This window comes from Bison bison, unplaced genomic scaffold (genome assembly GCF_000754665.1).
Source record: "Bison bison bison isolate TAMUID 2011002044 unplaced genomic scaffold, Bison_UMD1.0 scf7180017864105, whole genome shotgun sequence".
NCBI classification, from domain to species: Eukaryota; Metazoa; Chordata; class Mammalia; order Artiodactyla; family Bovidae; genus Bison; species Bison bison.
Window position 1 is genome coordinate 1,388,889 of NW_011494677.1, and position 9,513 is coordinate 1,398,401.

Consider the following 9,513-nt stretch of genomic DNA (forward strand, 5'->3'; position numbering starts at 1 on the left):
TGGGGACAAGGAGAAGATTTGCTTGACTAGACAGAAAGTTCAGCCCTTCCCCCTCCTTCAGCCTTGCAATCATCCCCACCAGGCTTCCTGGAGTGTCACAGTGGATTCCACTTCATCGGGAGTTGTTTTGTACTGTCTGGTCATTTTCTCTTTCTTCCTTTGCTGTCTTTCAGGCTTTTATTTAAGGGCACTGATCCACGATGGATTTTAGATCGTGTTGGACGCAGCCACGTCCATAGACAGCCCATACTTGTCAAAAGCAGGGATCTACTCCCCCAGTATATCTCTTCCAACTTTGTCGTCTTCAACTGCACACTGTATTTGAAGTTTTTTAAATTCCAAACCCCACCAGAACTAGTTTCAAAGAGCCTCAGACCAGGCCATCTGCATGCATGCTTCTGACGCACTCCTCTAGTTTTGCCGTATCCGTGTCATCACTCCAAGGTCTCACGTCTAGTAAGAGGGAAGACTTGGCAACAAGGGCTGGGATCTTGGCTTTCTTTGACTCGTGCTGTGCAAGGCATTCTTCTCTTAGCCTCCTGGCTTCTTCGCTTTCCCCTTCTTCATCAGACCCAAAGAGATCACTGTCATCACCATCTTTACTGTCTGTAGCTCTGCTTTCTGTGGTGTCTTCCGCACTAGTAGGGCCATACTTGCCCAAAGCTTTCTTCACTCCTGGCAGGCTGACCTTTTCCTTTTCGTAAGATTTGATGTGATTGTGACCTACCACCATAGGTCACGGCACAAGGTGACAGGTGATGGGCCCGAGACGGCTTCAGATACTGCCGCGTTGGCTTGTGATGGTATATGTCTCTTGATGTAGATTTTGAATGCCGTGTAAGTCATTGAGCACCTGGAGGCCGATGGGGGGTCTCAGGTTTCCATAACCCAAGGCGTGGGCTGACGGGGGCCTGGGAAGCAGCAGAGGAAGAGAGGAGCTCAGTGCCAAGTGCTAAGAAGAAAAAGGACGTTTTGTCAGTTTCATGTGTGTGTCTCTAGCCCCCTCCAACAGATCTGTGAGCAACAGGAAACTGGACCATATTTAAGTTGGGACTTCAGTTCAGTTCAACATATTACATATTAAGTGCCAGTTCTAGGCTTTTGGGATTCAACTAATCCCAAACAGAAGATCTACCTCTTTTGAGCTGAGATTCTAGGCAGGGGTGATACAGATAACAATAAACACTATAAATGATATATATAGGTAAATTACATAGTCTCGTGAAAAGTATAAGTACCAGGGAAAAAAGGAAAAGAACAGGGTAAGAGGAATCAGGAGCGAGCAGGTGAGTGTGTGCATGTGTGTGTTTGTGTGTCAAGTTATTAAATGGAAGGTGTTAAGTGCAAGGTCTGACGAAGCCTCATTGAGAAGGTGACTACCGACCAAAGACTTGAAGGAAATGAGGGGTGTGTCCAAGTGGATCTCAGGGAGAAAAAGAGCCCTAGACAGCAAAAAGATTTCTGTGTTGCAGCAGGCCTGGCCTCTTGAGGAGAAGCACAGAGGCCATATGGATGAGGCCCAGCGTTGGAGGAGGCAGTGATGGGAGAGGAGGCCAGAGAGACAATAGAGATCTGGACCATGTTGGGTCTCAGAAGCCACCCTGTGGGCTTTGGCCCTTGTGGGTTTCAGGCAGATGAGTGACATGATCTGAGTGGTGTTTTTAAAAGCCGTCTTGGGCTGCTGGATTGAAATAGACAATGGGGGTTGGGGATAGAGCGTCGGCAAAGGTATAAGCCAGGAAGTCCATCATGAGATCAGTGTTTCCAGGCATGGCTGAGCCCACGCAAGTGAGTGAAAGAGGACCTTCAAAGCATTCACATGGGAAGGCCGTGCATTATTGTATGTGTGAAGAAGAGCATCATTAGAAGATGCCCACTATTTCGACTGGGCTTCCAGGGTAGCTCAAACGGTAAAGAATCCGCCTGCAGTGCAGGAGACCTGGGTTCGATCCCTGGGTTGGGAAAATCCCCTGGAGAAGGGCATGGCAACCCACTCCAGTATTCTTGCCTGGAGAATCCTATGGACAGAAGAGCCTGGTGGGCTCCAATCCACGGGTCATAAAGAGTTGGACACAGCTGAGAGACTCTCACAACAACATTATTTATATTCTTGACCAAACTGAATAAGCCTGACCATCCAGCTTGGCTTCAAGAGACAGTTCTCTCCCTTGGAATTGCCTGGCAGTCCAGTGTTAAGACTGAGCTTCCCCTGCAGGGGGCACAGGTTCGATTCCTGGTTGGGGAACTAAGATCCCACATGCTGCACAGTGCAGCGCCTCTATCCACAAAATAGACATTTGTCTCCCCTAATCAACACACACAACTTTGTTATTGCCTGTAAGGTATGTGATGGGCTTTAAAGATGATTTTAAAAGAGGTTCATGGCATTTCAAGCAAGGTAAGAGAATAGAATAAAATGTATGTCATTCCAAAGTATCCATTTTGAGTGGGACAGTATTTTGATGTCTAAGCCCTGTTAAAACTGTTTAAAAAAAATTCTGTTACAGTATTTCTTCCTCTGTACTCCCCCCTTTTACTGAGCAGGGGCTTGGCACTCAGCGCGCAGTACACTCAGTGAGCACTTGGGGAATGGAATTAAGCCTTGGGCATGCTGGTATGTGCTCATTTGCAAGGCAGTATTAAAAATTCCATTTGAATTTCCAAATCCAGCTAGTTTCAACGGGGCAACGTCTTTTTTTTTCCCCCTTAAAGAGAAGTGAGACCTGCATATTTAAAAGAAGTTCTTTACCTCCACCCCGCCTTCCCTGCCCTCCCCTCCCACCCACCAACGAGAAGCCAAGGTGACCACTTTCTGTTCAGTTTCTTACAAGTCCATTTAAATGAACATGCAGCCAGGGGGGTAATCAGTCTGTCACCCAGTCAGCAACATTGTTGAGTGGTTTCTCTGAGTATTAGTCACCAAGAAAGGATACCAAAGAAATAGAAACCGTCAACTTTGTCCTTGTGTTGCTCCCAATCTGCCAAGGAAACCAGGAACCATGCATGCAATAAGGACATTTACAAAGACACGCTGGTGGGCGATTCCAGGAAGGAGACTCCTTATTGCCAAATGTGCGTGTATCATTGTAAATCCCTCAATAACACGGTGTTCGTTATCCCCGTAATGATCCTCTGAAACAAGATCACGGTGTCCCAGCTGGAAAGAACCCTGCTAAGAACCCATCTCATCCAGACCTCTCCCTCTGGGAGCGGGAAACCCGAGGCCCAGGGATGTGGAATGAGTCACCCTTGGTCACCCAGGCAGCAGGAGGGGCTGGAACCAGGTCTCTGGACTCTCAGTCTTTCCTAAAGTTCAGAGTGAGAGGAAGCTTGATGAAGCTGGGAGAAAAGCTTGATTTGGCAGAAGGAGAAAGAACAGGCAGCTAGGAAGAAAAGTGCATAACGGTTTGTCATTTCACAGAGGAGGGGTCCAGGCGGGGAAGATGTACTGGTTCATCTGAGGGATGTGGAAGGGGAAGGGGTTCACAGCAGGGGGACCCCTCGGTCCAGAGTCACAAGAACATTAGCTTTTGACTATTATTTGCTGAGGCTGACCCTTCCACAGCTGAGGAGGCGGTTGGAGAGGTCAGGAGTGCCAGACCGAATGAAGGCCAGCCAGGCGGTAATGACACAGCGCAGGTCTCAGTGATACATGGGATTTTTCAGCTGGGGTGTTTCGGTCCCAACCACTGAGCTGGAACAAAGACCCCAGACCAGGGACGCCCAAGGGAGAGATTCACCTACTCCTGTGACCCACACACTTCAGCTCACAGCAGGGATCAGATGGGGGTGAGCCTTGCAAAGCCATCCAGCTGGGACCTTCCCATTGTAGCATAGCCTGAAAACCGAGTCTGTCTGGCTGTCCATTTCAGGTCCCTGCTTCAAATGGAAAAAAGGCAGCAGGACTTATGCTGGTGATTCTCTGCAGTGTTCTGGCCGTGGTTCACTGGGCCGCGGCGGGTGAGACGAGGGTAAGGTGGGAATCTGGGTTTTTTACGATGAGTAGCCCTGTGAACAGCCCTGCCAGGGGAGTTGTTGCTGCTGCCCTGAAAATAGTTTAATCAATACTGTCTTTCTAGATTCCATATGTATACATTAATATACAATTAATGTATTAATTAATACTTATTAGTTAATAAATAATGTTTAATTAATATACAAAAAAATCTTTATTATCCTCTTTCCGACTTACTTCACTCTAATACGCTCTAGGTTCATCCACCTCATTAGAACTGACCCAAATGCATTCCTTTTTATGGCTGAGTAATATTCCATTGCATACACGTACCACAGCTTCTGTATCCATCATCGGTCATGATGGACATCTAGGCTGCTTCTGTGTCCTTGTTATTGTAAACAGTGCTGCAAGGAACACTGGGAAACATGTGTCTTCTGCAATCCCACTACTAGGCACATACTCTATGTTTGGGTTTTCTGGCCCCGAGGCACATGGGATCGTAGCTTCCCGACCAGGAATCGAACCTGCAGTCCCTGAGTGGAAGGTGAAATCTTAACCACTGGACCACCAGGGCAGTCCCAGGGCCCACATTCTGAGGAGCAAGCCTTTCAAAGGGAATCCATGTGAGTCCAACTTTCTAAAACCCTCGCCTGGAGAACGGCCTTCCCAGCTCTTTCTACCTGAGGGCTGCCATCTTTCAGAGTACTTTGCATATTCTCCGCCTTTTCTAGACATTTCCAGCCCTTCCTCTGAACCGACCTCTCCTCTGAGGGCTGGTGGCCCTGAGCATCTGCGCTGCTCCTTTGGCTTCAGCATCCGTGGTCCACAGTTCTCCTATACTTGTTATTTCCCCAACTCGACTGCAGCTACCTGGGTCTCCCCCTCCCTTCCTCTGTCTCGGTGGAGCCAGGATTCCATGAGTAACGAAGCCCTGACTTGATCTGCCCTCTTGGAGCCTGGAACTTCTCTCCTGTGCCCTTTGTCACCTTGCTCAGCTGGCCCCAAGAATCCTTGGTGGGCGCCATCTCTCTGTCCCTGTTGCCCAGGACTCTGTTTCTAGAACAATTGGATGGAGTGTGTTCCTCTCCTAAGAGAGGGCTGAGTTCCGGAATGGGGGTAAGAGCTCCCTCTTGGCAGAGCTGGGCCGGCCCAGCCAGGCGGCCAAGGGACCATTGATCTGAGTCCAGTGAAAAAGTGGCTTCTCGGGAGCCCTGGATCCAGGCCCACTTCCAGACAGCTTCTTCTTTCAACGCGTTTTCCTGTGTTTTAACTGCACAAACACGCCCGTTCCCAGCTGTCCCTGAGAGACGGTGATGGTGGTGGCGGTGACCACAGCAGGGGTCAGGAGGGGCCGGTGGGGAAGTCGGGCTGGGGGCGCCTTGCTGTATTCGAGACCTTTCTGTGGTCAGGGCTGAGGTGATGTTGTGGGTCTGCAGATACAGTCGTTTGGACTCTGACTCCTGCGACAACTTGGTGACGCCTAGGAAAACATACGTGAGTGTAGGGCGAATTCACAATAGACGTCTCACCTCTTTCTTCTGCCTTTTATACCTCCCTCTCATTTTCATACACACGCACACACACATACACACACACACTCACTCACAAGCACTTAACCAATTAAGTCCGTCGGGCGCTATTTGCGGATGATGGTGTGGAATTGTGCCTGAGTCGTGTCCGGCATCATTAACTGTCAGCGTTAACAATACGGCACTTGGCAATCAAGGCTGCTCTGTGGCTGTTAGTCATTAATCACCATCTGACAGTCCTGAATTGGAAACGAGGAGTCTGTTCACATGTGCTCCGTGGACCCAGTTACCCTCTCAGTAATCAGTCTCGGAAAACTTTTCTTTGACTCTCTGCCTGTGAGGGCCCCTGTCCTGGCGAGGGGGCGGGGGTCCTTAGGCTGAGCCCCTCTCCTCCCCTTCTTCCCCCTCCCCTTCCCCTCCTTGTCCTCCTCCAGCTGCGGAAAGGAGCCCAGGTCCTAAAAAAACAGGGGAGAGAGGAGCATATTGTTTTTGGCCTACCCTTTCCCTCTTAGGCCTGTTTTACGTAGCCTTGTTTTTCTATTTTAGCCCCACGGCCAGGAAAATTCTTTTTCTCCCTGAAGAAATTCTGAAAGACAGCAGGGAGCTCAGTTCTGTTCCAAAAGCTGGTGGGGTCAGTTCGTCAAGTGCGTCCTCAGGTGTGAACCCGTGTCTGGTAGATGGGAGGGGGGAACCTGACGAATTTGGGGGATCACTTCCAGCCACATGGGTCTGAATTTCCACAGGTCTTCTGGGTCCCTTTGCAGAATTGAGACCGAGGACTGTTTCTCCTTGGGGTCTAATCTCAACACCTCTCTACAGCCTTACCCATTCGTTTGTTCCAGAAATATCCACTGAGTGCCTGGGATGAGCCAGGCATGGGCTGGACCCTGGGGTGGGAGCACTGAACACGGACCCGGGTCCCTCCCTTGGGGTGGCGGCTGTGAGTGGGTGAGATGGGGCTCAGAGACAGAGTCTGTGTGGCCCCAGGCTTGCTCTCTGTTGGGGAGTCTCTTCCTCTGCATTCTTGGTGCGTGTGCTGTGAGCCTGCTGGCTCCTCCTCGGACACGAGCATCTGGGAAAATGGTCAGGTTCCAGAGCTTTCCCACCTGACGTCTCGTTCCCAGCAGCCCCCCGCTCTCTGCCTACCCAGGTGGGGCTGCTCCCCAACAGGTGAGCACTGATGTCTTCAGACATGTCGCCTTCTCCCTGGACCCCTTTCACAAACACATCTAATGATATCTTTTCAGGATTTTGTTCCTTAACTCCAAGGAATGAGTTGAGTGGGGGCAATTTCAGCCACCGTGGCGAGGTGGTAGAAGAAGCAGGTCAACGACGGCCTTGTCCCCATGTGGGTCTCCTCTGCCTGCCTTGAGGGTTTGCCACTCCAACCAGGATTCCCTGGGGTGACCGGCCTCGTCCCCATGTGGGTCTCCTCTGCCTGCCTTGAGGGTTTGCCACTCCAACCAGGATTCCCCAGGGTGACCGCCTTGTCCCCAGGACCACCTCTGTGCTGACGAGAAGGAAAAACTTCAGGTATCAGTGCAGGGTGTGCTTTCTTGCTCTCTTCCCTGGTGGCTCTGTCTGTGGTCCGTCCTCTGAGTTTCACCCCTGGGTCTCCTCTCTCAGCCAACTAAGGACTTCAGTTCATAGATACTTACCAATACCTACACCCTTTCGCTGTTTTCCAATTAAATAGAATTCAGCAAACTTTCACTGACTGTCCACCACATACCTGGAGCTGTCCCAAGCACGCAGGGAACACAAGATGAATAAAAGATCCTTCTTGCCTTTAAGGAATTTATGGGCTGGCAGAGGGCTTTCCAGGTGGTGCTAGTGGTAAAGAACCACCTGCCAATTCAGGAGACCTAAGAGACGCAGGTTGGATCTCTGGGTCAGGAAGATCCGCTGGAGGAGGGCATGGCAACCCACTACAGTATTCTTGCCTGGAGAATCCCATGGACAGAGGAGCCTGGTGGGAGTTGCAAAGAGTTGGACATGACTGAAGTAACTTAGCACGACTTAGCACGTATGGAGGGTGATGAGGGGTCCTCTTATAGAGAAGAACTAGAAAGAGGATAAAATAAGGGGCTCAAGGGGTTCAGAGCGAGGGAAACCGACAAGTGGCTGGGGTCAAAGGACCATTGAAGTCGTGGGGAAGGAAAGAAGGAACATCTGGATGGACTGGTCTGTATGGGTCAGTTTGTGGCGGACTTGGAAGCTGGATTAAAGGTTTGGCCTTAGGTAGATAAGGCCCATGGGTTTCCAGGAGTAAGAAACACACCCTTGCCTATTTCATCAAAAATATATCTTTCAGAACGAGGGACGGCTGAGTTCCCTCTCAAGCTTTACATTCCAGGCCAGAACCATGTAATTATAGGTTGATTTGAGTGATCATCAGCTGAACTTGGGTCTCTATCAGCAGCCGTCCGTGCCACAGCTCTGGGAGCTCTGTCCTGGGGTGTCCCCGTGACTCTGAGAGGTCCTGGCAATGCCAGTTCTACCTCCGTCTCCCTCTGGCTTGCGTGGGTTCGCAGCTCTGCCTCGCTCCTGTGGCTGGTGGCCCTGGGCGCGGGCTGACTGGTCTGGTCTCAGTCCCAGCATCCCTTCTTCTCCCAATTCATCCCCTCCTGGTTCTTCCAGGGCCCAGCCTGCATTTTTGTCCTTCCGTGGGGGCACAGCTACAGGGGATAGTGTCTGCACGGCAGGGGAAAACCTGGCTGCTGATAGGGTGTGGACTTCTGAGCCCGAGACACTCTCCCTGCCTCACCTGCCTGACTGCACTCAGCCTTCACGGCTCAGCCGCAAGGTCACGTTCCCAGAGACTCTCCCTGGCCACCTTGTTCTAAACGAGGACTCCTTGTTACCCGCTCTTTGTGCGCACCGCGAAACAGTTTGTCGTTGCTGCCACAACAGTTTACAATTGTTTTTTCAGAGGTTTGTTTGTTCGGCTGTAGTGGGTCTTTGTCGCTGCACTCCGGCTTCCTTTAGTTGTGGAGAGCGGGGGGCTACTCTCCAGGTGTGGTGCTCAGGCTTCTGCCTGCGGGGGCTTCTCTTGTCGCAGACTCTAGAGTGTGCAGGCTTCGGGAGTCATGGTGCCTGGGCCCTAGAGCCGCTGGCATGTGGAATCCTCCAGGACCAGAGATCGAACCGGTATCCCTTGCATTGCAAGGTGGATTCTTAACCACTGGACCACGAAGGAAGCCCCTCAGTTTGTAATTATATATTGATCTGTTTCGTTTTTCCCCTGCATTAGTCTGTAACCGCCACGAAGGCAGGCGCTGAGTGTCGTTTTGCTCACAATTGTACAGCCCTGTGCCAGGTGTGACTTGGGTACTCAGGAGGTGATGTGGACTGAATGCCTTGGGTCCGTCTTGTGGCTGGATGATCTCAGAGCTGGTTGGGCATTTACCCAGTGGCCTGCTGCTGCTGCTGTTAAGTCACTTCATTTGTGTCTGGCTGTCTGTGACCCCATGGACTGTAGCCCACCAGGCTCTTCTGTCCATGGGATTCTCCAGGCAAGAGTACTGGAGTGGGTTGCCATTTCCTTCTCCACACAGTGGCCTAGGGGTCGGGAAACTGTGGGATTTCTCTGTCTTTTTCAGAAGGAAAGAGAGAGCAGAGAATGGGAAGTGAGCAGCCATGAAAATGAATGAAATAGCACCATTTGCAGCGACATGGGTAGACCTGGAGATGATCATACGAAGTGAAGTAAGTCAGAGAAAGACAGATACCACGTGACATCACGTATGTGGCATCTAAAAAACAACATACAAGTCAACTTATTTACAAAATAGAAATGGACTCGCAGACGTAGAAAACAAACTTATGGTTACTAAGGGGAAGTGGAGGAAGGATAAGTTAGAAATTTGGGATTAACATATACACACCACTACATATAAAATCGGAGAAGGCGATGGCACCCCACTCCAGTACTCTTGCCTGGAAAATCCCATGGACAGCGGAGCCTGGTAGGCTGCAGTCCATGGGGTCGCTAAGAGTTGGACATGACTGAGCAACTTCCCTTTC

The 9,513-nt window shown here is 50.6% G+C and overlaps 1 pseudogene; it reads right to left on the minus strand.

The window, feature by feature from the left end:
- Window positions 1-207: 207 nt before the first annotated feature.
- Window positions 208-6,681, minus strand: LOC104987786 (annotated as a pseudogene).
- Between the last annotated feature and the right edge of the window lie 2,832 nt (window positions 6,682-9,513).